This window comes from Triticum dicoccoides, chromosome 3B (genome assembly GCF_002162155.2).
Source record: "Triticum dicoccoides isolate Atlit2015 ecotype Zavitan chromosome 3B, WEW_v2.0, whole genome shotgun sequence".
Taxonomy (NCBI): domain Eukaryota; kingdom Viridiplantae; phylum Streptophyta; class Magnoliopsida; order Poales; family Poaceae; genus Triticum; species Triticum dicoccoides.
Window position 1 is genome coordinate 699,632,788 of NC_041385.1, and position 13,636 is coordinate 699,646,423.

Below are 13,636 nucleotides of genomic sequence, written 5' to 3' on the forward strand. Positions count from 1 at the left end.
TGCCGGCCGCTGGGGCCCGCCACCTGGTGGGTCCCGCCGGCTGCTAGGCTCTCGGCCGATAGGTTGGGCCCACCGCCTGTGGCCCCTGTCGGCTGCTCATTACTGTAGCCTTGCCCCTGATGACAAGGACTTGGTCGGGGATAGCATGGCTACAGTACCGCCGCCTGGTGGGCGTTCACTGTAGCCACACCCTGTCTTATTTGGTTAATGGCGCAAAAACTTCTAGGAAAGGGAAGGGCCGGCTGTCGGGAGTTGGCCTCCCCCCATGCCGACTGTTCTGGGCATGCCATCTTTTGGTATCTCACAGACAGGTAGGGCCCGCCGCCTACGGGTCGTACCGGCAGCCCGTCCTGGGAGCATGGCTGGTGTGCCATGGGTGATGTCATGGTCAGCGTGGCAACAGTGCCGCGCCGGGCTAGGGATGGCCGCCCGCGCTGCACTGTGGCCATGCTCGCTCTGGGATTCGGGGGTGGTAGGGTGCGTTGTAGCCACGCCCTGTCCCGTCGCCATTATGTGGGTGCAAACTTTGAGGGCGCAAGGGTGGGCCACCTGCTAGGAGTCGGCCACTTTGGTGGCCGCCTGCTAGGAGTCGATCCACTCTGGGGCCGCTCTTTGGGTCTTGCCGCCTTCCTGCAGCCGGCCTCTCGGACCAGCTGACCATAAGAAGGCGGCCCTTTGTCTTGGATGCTTGAGGGGCACAGCCGACCCCGAGGTCTTGAAACGTCACGGGGAGCAGATAAGGCTATCCGTGGTCATTTGCTCCGATAGTAGTCCCGAAGCTGGTTGGGCATTGCGGCTGAAAGGGCGAGAGGCCTCAGCAGCTTCCCACTCTGAAGAGCCGACAACTAGGAGTCGCCTGCGACCAGGCGCGCCGCCTGGTGATTTCGAAACGCGAAGATGGCAGTTAGGTGGTGCCCTCACCGGGCGCCGAGCCAGCCGCCCGCCGTCCGTGCGTCACGCGGCGCCAGCCGACTGGACCGGCCTGCCAGTCCATGCGCGCGACGGGACGTCGCCACAGGCTAGGGCCCGCCACTACTGCGCCTTGGCCCACGCACTGATCCGCTGTGGCCGAGGCGGATAGTTGGCATTCCGGGAGTGGTAAATGCATGCCATTATGGCGCGATAAACGCGGGGTCATGGGGACGTGGGCGCAGTTAATCCCACAACCCCCACGCCTCGCCCCCTCGGCTTAACCGTCTGGGGCTATAAGTAGGGGGAGGAGGGGAGCGGTAGACGCACACATGCCCTTCTCCTCCTTTGCCATCTTCTTACTTCCTCTCTTTGCTGTCGCTGCAGTTCGCCGCCGCCGTCTCCAGTCAGCCCACAGCGCTGCTGCTTCGCTGGGGGTTCACGAACTCGCCGCTGCACCTCTCCTCTGCCAAGCTTCAAGCGCTCATGGCGCGCTCCAGAGCGTGGGACGGATCCAGCGTCCATGAGGATCACATCACTTTCCTCCGCCAGACACGGCGGCTGCCCGACGAGGATTTCGTGAAGGTACGCCTGGCGCCCGAGAGGGAGATCTCGCCGGCGCCGGAGAAAGGTGAGCGCGTCATCTTCCGATCACACTGCCTGCGCGGGTTCGGCCTGCCGGCGAGCGGCTTCCTCCGCTCCTTCCTCTAGTTCTATGGACTCCAGCCACACCACCTCACGCTAAACACTGTGGTGCTGCTGTCGGCCTTCGTCACTCTCTGCTAAGGCTACCTCAGCATCCTCCCCAGCCTCGATCTCTCGGGAGAGTTCTTCTACACCAAGCTCGGCACCTACACCAAGGGAAAGGCGACGTAGTGCGGCGCCTTCATCGCGGTGCGAAGGCCGGCTGCTGACAACCCCTTCCCGTCCATTAGCTTGACACAGTCGGTCAAGCTATGGCAACAATCATACTTCTACGTCAAGAACGTCCATCCTCGGCCGACTTCATCAGCCTGCCAGCTTACACAGCCGGACCGCCGGCTGAACCCCGCTCCAACTGGGCATACATACCAAAGACGCTATCAGCCGCCTCCGCCGCCGCCGTTGAGCGGCTCAAGGTGATGACGAGGATGGAAGGCCTCACGGGGTCGGACTTGTTGACCGCCTTCGTGGCGTGCAGAGTGCTCCCCCTTCAAGGCCGGTCTCATATGATCTGCTAGATGAGCGGGCAGCGAGACCCATGCCGGATGAGCACCAAGGAGATGCCACGCGCGGAGGCGGCTCATCTGGTGAACCATATCTCAAACTACAAGCTCCCGATGGAGGAGTGGCAGTTCGGCAAGGAGCCTTACTCACGCGCGCACCCACCACCTGCGGTAAGTCTTCAACTCCTTCTCTTTTCTTTTTGGTTGCTGGGTTCTCATCTGCCGTCTGACCAGTCGTCTGTGAAGCAGAGCTCCATCACCCAGTCGTCTGCCGCCGCCGCAGGGCAGGGCCATGAATATCTCCCCGATCGAGCGGTGAGTAACATGGACGACCCCGACTTGGGGGCGGCCGCCCTGGAAGAATACGACGCCACGGGCGATGGTGGCGGAGCAGGCGGCTCTGGAGGTGGAGGCGGCCTCGACGACTGGCCAGATGACGACGATGAGGAGAACGCGTCGCGCTGCCAGCCGGTCACCGACCGGGCGGGCGCGAGCTCATCAGCCGCGTCGGCTGCCCAAGTGGCGCACAGAAACGCCGGGTCGCGCCGTTGATGTACGACAACCGGCCGAAGAAGCCCAAGGGCTCGGCGGCATCAACCAAGCGGGAGGAGGCCGCCGCGCAGGCGAACCGTTTCCAGAAGGTCGTGAAGCAGCCCCCAACGGTGTCTGCGTAAGTATTTGATTCCTTCTCGCGTCCCTTCTTCTTTTTTCCTCGCAGCTTCATTCTGAGCTCTTTTTCATTTTGCTTGATTCAGTGCCCCACATTCTCTTGAGCGGTCCGACGCCACCTCCGTGGTTCGGGCGGCGGAGGGCTCCGCCAACGCCCGCCACATGGACCCGTGCACCGAGCTTCTGGCGGCGACGGAGAGGAACGCGCAGGAGGCGTGTGAGGAGCAGGAGGCGGAGCGGCAGAAGGCGGCGGCGGCCAAGGCGGCGCAGGAGGAGGTGGATGCGACCGCAATGGCGCAAGCCAATCCCGCGACCAAGGCCCAGGCGGACACCGCGGCCAAGGCGCAGGTGGAATAGGCCGCACGCGGCCAAACCCCGCAACTCGTCATCCTCCTCCACGCCGTGCCACCCGCCCCTGAAGTTTCGGCGCCGCCTGAAGGAGCCGGCGGCGACCAACCGGCCATGAAGAGGCAGCGAGGCGATGGCAACGCCTTGGGGGCGAAGGTGCCTCTGCCGGCGCCGACTGCCAAGGAGCAAGGCGGCCAGCCTAACGCACCACCTGTGCCGCCGGCTGGCGGTGAACTGGCGGCGGGGGCAGACCCGGCGATCCGCTCTTGTGACACCCCAAAAATTTGGCCTTGTTTTAATGAATTAATTTTTTTTCAGGAATTAAAACTTTGGATATCTGAGCTCCTTTTTGATTTTTTTAATCATTTCCTTCCCTGTGATGATGAGTTTTTCCCAAAGAGAATTTTTTTTCAAATATGTCATTGGACTTGTTTAACCTCTCAAGAAAAACTTTCCTTTTATAAGTATAACTAATTAAATAATTAAGTTGCTTGATCTTTATTTTCTTGAAAATGGTTTTTCAAGGTTAAATGGCCATATTTGAACTACAACCATTTGATAGATTCACTTAAAATTTCCACAAAAATTTGGAGATGTCATATGATGTTTTTAAATCACACTTATGCAAAAATATATTTTATTCATGAAATATTTTGAGCCCTACACTCAATTTTTCTTCTCTGGTCCAGAGTGCATTTTGCACTACAACTCCTTTAAATAATTCTTTCTAGCCTCCACCAAAATTATGGGATGATGGTAATGGCCTAAGATTCCACATTATGCAAAAACCTAGTGCTGTTCTTTAAAAATATTGAGTGAATCAACCTCATTTCCATTCTGGACCAACTTGATGGTTTGTACAACAACCATATTTTTACTTGCTCGTTAACCCTTGATTATTTCTCCTACTTGTAGTCCTCCATGTTAAACCCTTAAGTCCGGGAGCATGCACCTTTTGGATCATTTTTGGTCCATGAAATAATGCTATTTATTTCCTGTCCAGAATTGTAGTTTTGCAAAACTTACACTAGCAAGCTTCTGCTTTTGGCCAACTAACCTCACCACCCTCTTGTACATCTAAAGAGACCACCATCTGGAGTTTTTGGCCACTCCAAGACCTGCCTAAGTGCCCTTAGCATTTTGTCAAACACCCTACGGGCATGATCTGTTTTGACATGAGTTTTGGCATTGCACTGTGAACCTGATCCCCTGACCAAACCAACTTGTCCACTGATCTCCTTGCAAGCCCAAACCTAGACCTGTTAACCCCCAGCCTCAACCGCGACCTCTAGCATGCTCTGGCATTTCGTCGAGCACACTCAGTGCATGCACGGGACGCGCCCAGAGCACGCGTATTGCACGACCCGTGCGCCCGAGCCGACACGCTGGCCCCCTGGCTTTGGCCCACACGGCAGCACCTCGCCACGCACTCCCCGCCTCGCAGCATCGCGCCAAACCACCCTGGCACGCTACAGCGCCGCCGCCAGGGCGTTCTTGGCGGCACTCCGGCGTCCGCAGTGGCTCCAGCCACGGGCAGCGCTGCCCAAACCCCTCCCGCTCGCCACCTGGCCCCTGGAGCAGTGCGAGCTCATCCGCGGCCATGTCCTCTAGCGCTCGTCGCCGCCACGATGCCCTGCTGCTACAGAATGTTGGTTCGCCGGAAGCTTATCCACGGCCGCCGCGGAACCGCCTTGCCTCGCTTATAAATGGACGCCCCGGGCCGTTCTCGCACACGGGCAACCTCAGGCCACCCCAATGACGCTTTCCCAGCTCGCCAATCGACCCAGGAGAGCTTTCTTCCTCATCTCCGGCAACTCCTGCCGCCGCCACCGCCCCGGCCAATCCGGCACCTCCAGTACCTCCCCCTCTCCATTCTCTTCGCCAGAAACTTCCTCATCCTCCCGTGAACCCTTCCCCCTACTCGATTTTGATCGGGAACCACCACCGCCTCAAAACCACTTTACCACCGAAGCTTCCCTCCGCCGCGGAGCTCGCCGCTGGCGATTTCCTCCACCTCCGACGACCCTACGACTACCGGAGTGACCACCTCGGCCCCCTGAATCCGCTGGTGGCCTCAGCTTTCCGAACGGAGCCACTGTTCGCCGGCGATGATCGCCGGAGCCCCGCTCCACTCGGGCAGAGGAGGGAGACGACGCGAGCGACTGGTCAAACCTGACCAGTGGGCCAGGCGGGCCCACCGTCAAAGACCCAGCGCCGGTCCACGTGGTTAAATGGAGGCGTAAAGCCTCAAGTACGCCTCCTCTGCACCGAAAGCGTAATCTCGTTTGAAACGTTTTCTTTTCTGTTTTATTTTAAAAACATATTTGACCAAATCTTTGACTGGCTATAACTTTTTAAATATAAGTCCAAATGAACTGATTCCTTTTCCTACCTCTCTCAAATTTCATCTAGTTTATTTTAAGATTTATTTGAAAAAATTTCAGAACAACTTTTGGTGCTGTTTTTATTTTGTGTGTTAATTCTTTTATATTGCTAAAATAGGATTTTTGAAGAGAGGAGAAATATTTAAAGTTTTGAAGTGCACCCTGCCTTTCCACACATTGAAGGCAAGCATTCTGAACCCCGGCATAATATTTTTTTTGTGTGTTCGGTGACACGTTCATAACATCACCTCACTTTGGAGAAACTTGTTATTTCATGTGATATGATCATATGCATGGGTGCATGTTATTGATTTCCATGCTGTTGGAAATGGACATACTTGTGATAATAATCACCCTCATGTGCCTTGCATGCATACCGGCAGGAACCCGGGAAAACCTCTGCCTTGGGTAGGCATGAGTTTGTTGCCGGTCTCCGTCGGGATGGTTATGTCTGGTATGGCATGGCAAGGTGATATGAGCGGTGACTCTGTTGAATGAATTATATTCGTCATGCTAATCATGCAGGGAATACTTAAACCTCCTGAGTCGACCGTAGATCGAGTCTTGTGCCAGTAAACCCCATACTTGTTTCGTACTACCACTCGTCTCTACAGCAAGTAGAGTACGGTTCAGTAAGTTGTCAACCTCTTTCTGGCACACACCATACAGAGAGGCCATGGTGGAAGATACCGGTTGTAGCTGGTAGGCAGGCCACCTGGTCCGGGGGCATGGGTGTTTCCGGTTGGGACCGAGAGGGGAGGCCACCCCTTAGAGCGCGCGATATAAATTTGATCCCATGCTACGCGAGGTTGTAGCCTCCCCACTTAGAGTTTGCTTAACAGGTGTCGTGGGTGATTCCAGACACGTATGAGATAAGCTGGTGTGTGCGAGTTAGGTGTGTTTTCAACAAAAAGACCGTAGACGGAATTAGTCCCGATGGGCTAAAGAAATCCGTTACTCGTGGGTAAAGAGTACATCCTCTGCAGAGATTAAACCTATTCGAATAGCCGTGTCCATGGTTAAGGATTACAGTCTGGGATGGGTCAAGTGTCGGCCTTAGTGTCGGTCTTCGGAGGTGAAACTGTTAACCAGGAATGGAATTGCTACTCGTGACTCGTGATAACTATGATTATTATTATTGTTGACTAACCCTTGATATTATTGTTATTATCGAGTATCTCTGGGATGGTTCTACCTCCGGGATATTCACTATGATCATTTTTTTAAAGCCCTTTATGTGGTGTCGCTCAGACGCCCGACTGTGGCATTTCTTTTAAAGCCCTTTATGTGGTGTCGCTCAGACGCCCGACTGTGGCATTTCTTTTAAAGCCCTTTATGTGGTGTCGCTCAGACGCCCGACTGTGGCATTTCTTTTAAAGCCCTTTATGTGGTGTCGCTCAGACGCCCGACTGTGGCATTTCTTTTAAAGCCCTTTATGTGGTGTCGCTCAGACGCCCGACTGTGGCATTTCATTTAAAGCCCTTTATGTGGTGTCACTCAGACGCCCGATTGTGGCATTTCTTTTAAAGCCCTTTATGTGGTGTCGCTCAGACGCCCGACTGTGGCATTGCTTGTTATTTGTTTCATAAATTTTAATACTACCATGTTATTGCATTTTATGAATAACTTGCTTGCACGCATCAGAGTTTCATTTAACTTTTGTGACTGACGTCATGAGCATAAAATATTTTCAGCACATTATTGTTATATTATACCTGTGTTCATAATGTTTGCGAGTACATTCAAAGTACTCACTGGCTTGTCCCTGGCTATTGTCTTGGCCAGATTTTCTTGCACGAAGAGGAGCGACGCGATGACAGCCCCGGAACCTAAGTAATGGAGATAGCAGCCTCGCGAAGATAGGAGTTAACCTGGTCAGCTGTTCCCGTGGGAAATGGAGTCCCATAGACACTGATGTTTCACAACCGCTTCCGCCATCAACCAATAGAAACCATTTGTTGTACTCACAGGCCAGAATGGTCTTGTACTACATATGTTGTATTCTGCTTGGAATTTCTGTATCAAGTTGGAGCCTCATCAGCTAACAGTAATCCTGGGGCTGATGAGCACGACGGTCTTTTCTGGAAATTTATGTCCGGAGAACCGGTCGTGGCAGACTTGGTATCAGAGCCAGGCTAACCATTGGCTAATCCTATCTTAGCCAGGTCGAAAAACTTAGGCAAACCAACCCACCAGACCTTAACCAAACCCCAGCCAAGCTTCTCGTGCAAGATAGCCACACAGTGACCCAACACCTTTTGACAGTCGGTGCCCAACCTATCAACCTAACCTGTCGCTCATGCGCCAGTGACCGGCCCCTAAATAGTCCTTTCTCGCAAGCATGCGAAGGAAGACTCCGTCCCCTTTTTCCTATAAAGAGGGGCACGCTAGCCCCAACATAGCACAGCACAGCCGCTACCCCAAACCGAGCCACAATGCCTGGCCCTGTCGTGCACAATGAAACCACAGCAACCAACCTTGGAGGTTTTGTGACCATACTCGCAAACCTCACCCGTCGTGCCGATGCGTTAGAAGAGCCACCAGAATTTGTTGTGTACCAAGGACCCATGAGCGGTGAAGACCGTCAATTCTGGGCCACTGTACACATCTACGGTAGGGGTATAGCACCCGAGCGCCCCTACAGGTTCACCGGAAGAACAACTTCCTTTGAGCCACAAGCCATACAACTAGCGGCTCGAGAGGCTATAGTTCATCTCAGGCACTTGTCGCCCAGAGTTAACTGTCGCTCATTCCACTACTACCCCAGACGTGAAGGGTATGGTAGACCACCCCAAGTTGCCAACGGAGATCACGAGACGGACCCCGCATTGTTGCACCTAGTGCGCTATGTAAGTGCACTAGAGGCACTGTTCGACCAAATCACCATTGATTTAATTACAGCTCGTGGAGAGCTGGTTCGTCGAGCCCCGGCGAGAGAAGGAAACGAGCCCAACACCGACAACCCAGTCATGCTGTTTGGACAACCGATCGAGACTCCGAGATCAGCTCCAGCCATCAGCCGAGATGCTTTGATGACCCCAGAAGTGCTTCGTCGCCTTTTGGGAGCACACTCCAACGGGGTTGTGGCCAACAATCCCCGCGATGGTCATCATCACTACCCCAACCCTGCAGTTCCTCCGCCATCTCCGACTAATCCCGGCAGTGAGACACGTGGAGAAGCCTCGACATCCACCAGGCGCGCCCGTTTAGACATTAATGAGGTAGACTAAGCCGTACGAGTAGTACCGAGTCTCAGTGTATCCTCACTTTGTAAACGTGCGACCGTGTATATTAATGCAGCCTGTCGTTGTGCCTCTGTTTTAATAGTGGCCTTGCATTTTTTGGTCAGCGCATAGTTGCATATTTTTCCGGGCACAACTACCAAAACCAACCCGACGACAACCACAGTAACGCGTCTCTTTATGAGATATGTGTATCTCTGACACTGACCCGACCTTTGGAGCTAAGCTGGCAAATTTTTTATCTTTCACCACGGTAAAACGATCCGGCTCCATTGCTATATAAAGGCCACCTTGTGACCTTACCCAGCAACCCTCACTTTGTGCACCACACTCACCCTTTTTCCTGTCATGCCGAGCCCCAGCTTTCATCTGAGAACCCTAGATGCAACCCCAGGTAGCTTTGTCAAAATATTGTGGGATTTTACCCGCAGTACCATGGGTTCTACCCAGCCACCTCAGTACAAGCTGTTCAAATCAAGGATCACCCCATCCACCTCGGAATATTGGGCAACAATACACATTCCTCCTGTAGACCCCAACCAAGATCCAACGGAAGTTTCCTTCATGGGGAAATCTATGCCAACCCCACACCTGGCCATAGAAGCTGCTGCGAAAGAAGCGATTGCTCGCCTTCGATCTGCTGTACCCTATGCCCGCGAACGAGGATATTATTCTGAGCCGTGCAGCACCCGGAGAAGTAACATCTTTTCCCGGTGGACGCATTGAGAGAGACCCAGTGCTAGCCAACCTTATCCAGTACATCATTGCTCAAGAGCATTTGAACCAGCGAGTGATGGATTATCTCCAGAGCCTTGCAGATTTAAATCCTCAGATTGCCATCGGCAGACCACTGAGGCCCGACCCGGAGAGACGCATACATCGACTGGTCAATCCACTGCCTCCGATAGAAGAGGAGTGTATCCCAGTACCAGAGACATTTTATCAGGACCCCGTCCAGTTACCATTTTCATTTTAGACGTCACTACTGTATTTGTTCTTTGCAACATTTATTTATGTGTGTGACTTATGCGTGATACCCTGAGTTTGTACGACGAGTCAATTATTTGGCTTCTACTAAAGTGTGTAGTTTTTGTTGTGGTTTATGCTCCTTTAAGTTAACTGTTTTTCCCTCGCAAAATTCTGGAGTGAGATTTCTTTTCCCTGAGTTGCTACACCTGCCCCTTCTCACGACGTGGATTAATTAATTCCACACAGCACCAGTTTTCACACTGTGGTTTTTCACCACTTATTGCCCTCTCACTATAGCCACATTTTTATTGTGTATAGTCTTTCTTACCACAGCTTTTAACAAATCTCGAGGATGAGATTTTTCTTAAGGAGGATAGTATTGTGACACCCTAAAAATTTGGCCTTGTTTTAATGAATTAATTTTTTTTTCAGGAATTAAAACTTTGGATATCTGAGCTCCTTTTTGATTTTTTTAATCATTTCCTTCCCTGTGATGATGAGTTTTTCCCAAAGAGAATTTTTTTTCAAATATGTCATTGGACTTGTTTAACCTCTCAAGAAAAACTTTCCTTTTATCAGTATAACTAATTAAATAATTAAGTTGCTTGATCTTTATTTTCTTGAAAATGGTTTTTCAAGGTTAAATGGCCATATTTGAACTACAACCATTTGATAGATTCACTTAAAATTTCCACAAAAATTTGGAGATGTCATATGATGTTTTTAAATCACACTTATGCAAAAATATATTTTATTCATGAAATATTTTGAGCCCTACACTCAATTTTTCTTCTCTGGTCCAGAGTGCATTTTGCACTACAACTCCTTTAAATAATTCTTTCTAGCCTCCACCAAAATTATGGGATGATGGTAATGGCCTAAGATTCCACATTATGCAAAAACCTAGTGCTGTTCTTTAAAAATATTGAGTGAATCAACCTCATTTCCATTCTGGACCAACTTGATGGTTTGTACAGCAACCATATTTTTACTTGCTCTTTAACCCTTGATTATTTCTCCTACTTGTAGTCCTCCATGTTAAACCCTTAAGTCCAGGAGCATGCACCTTTTGGATCAATTTTGGTCCATGAAATAATGCTATTTATTTCCTGTCCAGAATTGTAGTTTTGCAAAACTTACACTAGCAAGTTTCTGCTTTTGGCCAACTAACCTCACCACCCTCTTGTACATCTAAAGAGACCACCATCTGGAGTTTTTGGCCACTCCAAGACCTGCCTAAGTGCCCTTAGCATTTTGTCAAACACCCTACGAGCATGATCTGCTTTGACATGAGTTTTGGCATTGCACTATGAACCTGATCCCCTGACCAAACCAGCTTGTCCACTGATCTCCTTGCAAGCCCAAACCTAGACCTGTTAACCCCCAGCCTCAACCGCGACCTCTAGCATGCTCTGGCATTTCGTCGAGCACACTCAGTGCGTGCACGGGACGCGCCCAGAGCGCGCGTATTGCACGACCCGTGCGCCCGAGCCGACACGCTGGCCCCCTGGCTTTGGCCCACACGGCAGCACCTCGCCACGCACTCCCCGCCTCGCAGCATCGCGCCAAACCACCCTGGCACGCTACAGCGCCGCCGCCAGGGCGTTCTTGGCGGCACTCCGGCGTCCGCAGTGGCTCCAGCCACGGGCAGCGCCGCCCAAACCCCTCCCGCTCGCCACCTGGCCCCTGGAGCAGTGCGAGCTCATCCGCGGCCATGTCCTCTAGCGCTCGTCGCCGCCACGATGCCCTGCTACTACAGAACGTCGGTTCGCCGGAAGCTTATCCACGGCCGCCGCGGAACCGCCTTGCCTCGCTTATAAATGGACGCCCCGGGCCGTTCCCGCACACGGGCAACCTCAGGCCACCCCAATGACACTTTCCCAGCTCGCCAATCGACCCAGGAGAGCTTTCTTCCTCATCTCCGGCAACTCCTGCCGCCGCCACCGCCCCGGCCAATCCGGCACCTCCAGTACCTCCCCCTCTCCATTCTCTTCGCCAGAAACTTCCTCATCCTCCCGTGAACCCTTCCCCCTACTCGATTTTGATCGGGAACCACCGCCGCCTCAAAACCACTTTACCACCGAAGCTTCCGTCCGCCGCGGAGGTCGCCGCCGGTGATTTCCTCCACCTCCGACGACCCTACGACTACCGGAGTGACCACCTCGGCCCCTTGAATCCGCTGGTGGCCTCAGCTTTCCGAACGGAGCCACTGTTCGCCGGCGATGATCGCCGGAGCCCCGCTCCACTCGGGCAGAGGAGGGAGACGACGCGGGCGACTGGTCAAACCTGACCAGTGGGCCAGGCGGGCCCACCGTCAGAGACCCAGCGCCAGTCCACATGGTTAAGTGGAGGCGTAAAGCCTCAAGTACGCCTCCTCTGCACCGAAAGCTTTATCTCGTTTGAAACGTTTTCTTTTCTGTTTTATTTTAAAAACAGATTTGACCAAATCTTTGACTGGCTATAACTTCTTAAATATAAGTCCAAATGAACTGATTCCTTTTCCTACCTCTCTCATATTTCATCTAGTTTATTTTAAGATTTATTTGAAAAAATTTCAGAACAACTTTTGGTGCTGTTTTTATTTTGTGTGTTAATTCTTTTATATTGCTAAAATAGGATTTTTGAAGAGAGGAGAAATATTTCAAGTTTTGAAGTGCACCCTGCCTTTCCACACATTGAAAGCAAGCATTCTGAACCCCGGCATAATTTTTTTTGTGTGTTCGGTGACACGTTCATAACATCACCTCACTTTGGAGAAACTTGTTATTTCATGTGATATGATCATATGCATGGGTGCATGTTATTGCTTTCCATGCTGTTGGAAATGGACATACTTGTGATAATAATCACCCTCATGTGCCTTGCATGCATACCGGCTGGAACCCGGGAAAACCTCTGCCTTGGGTAGGCATGAGTTTGTTGCCGGTCTCCGTCGGGATGGTTATGTCTGGTATGGCATGGCAAGGTGATATGAGCGGTGACTCTGTTGAATGAATTATATTCGTCATGCTAATCATGCAGGGAATACTTAAACCTCCTGAGTCGACCATAGATCGAGTCTTGTGCCAGTAAACCCCATACTTGTTTCGTACTACCACTCGTCTCTACAGCAAGTAGAGTATGGTTCAGTAAGTTGTCAACCTCTTTCTAGCACACACCGTACAGAGAGGCCATGGTGGAAGATACCGGTTGTAGCTGGTAGGCAGGCCACCTGGTCCGGGGGCATGGGTGTTTCCGGTTGGGACCGAGAGGGGAGGCCACCCCTTAGAGCGCGCGATATAAATTTGATCCCAAGCTACGCGAGGTTGTAGCCTCCCCACTTAGAGTTTGCTTAACAGGGGTCGTGGGTGATTCCAGACACGTATGAGACAAGCTGGTGTGTGCGAGTTAAGTGTGTTTTCAACAAAAAGACCGTAGACGGAATTAGTCCCGATGGGCTAAAGAAATCCGTTACTCGTGGGTAAAGAGTACACCCTTTGCAGAGATTAAACCTATTCGAATAGCCGTGTCCATGGTTAAGGATTACAATCTGGGATGGGTCAAGTGTCGGCCTTTGTGTCGGTCTTCGGAGGTGAAACTGTTAACCAGGAATGGAATTGCTACTCGTGACTTGTGATAACTATGATTATTATTATTATTGTTGACTAACCCGTGATATTATTGTTATTATCGAGTATCTCTGGGATAGTTCTACCTCCGGGATATTCACTATGATCATTTTTTTAAAGCCCTTTATGTGGTGTCGCTCAGACGCCCGACTGTGGCATTTCTTTTTAAGCCCTTTATGTGGTGTCGCTCAGACGCCCGACTGTGGCATTTCTTTTAAAGCCCTTTATGTGGTGTCGCTCAGACGCCCAACTGTGGAATTTCTTTTTAAGCCCTTTATGTGGTGTCGCTCAGACGCCCGACT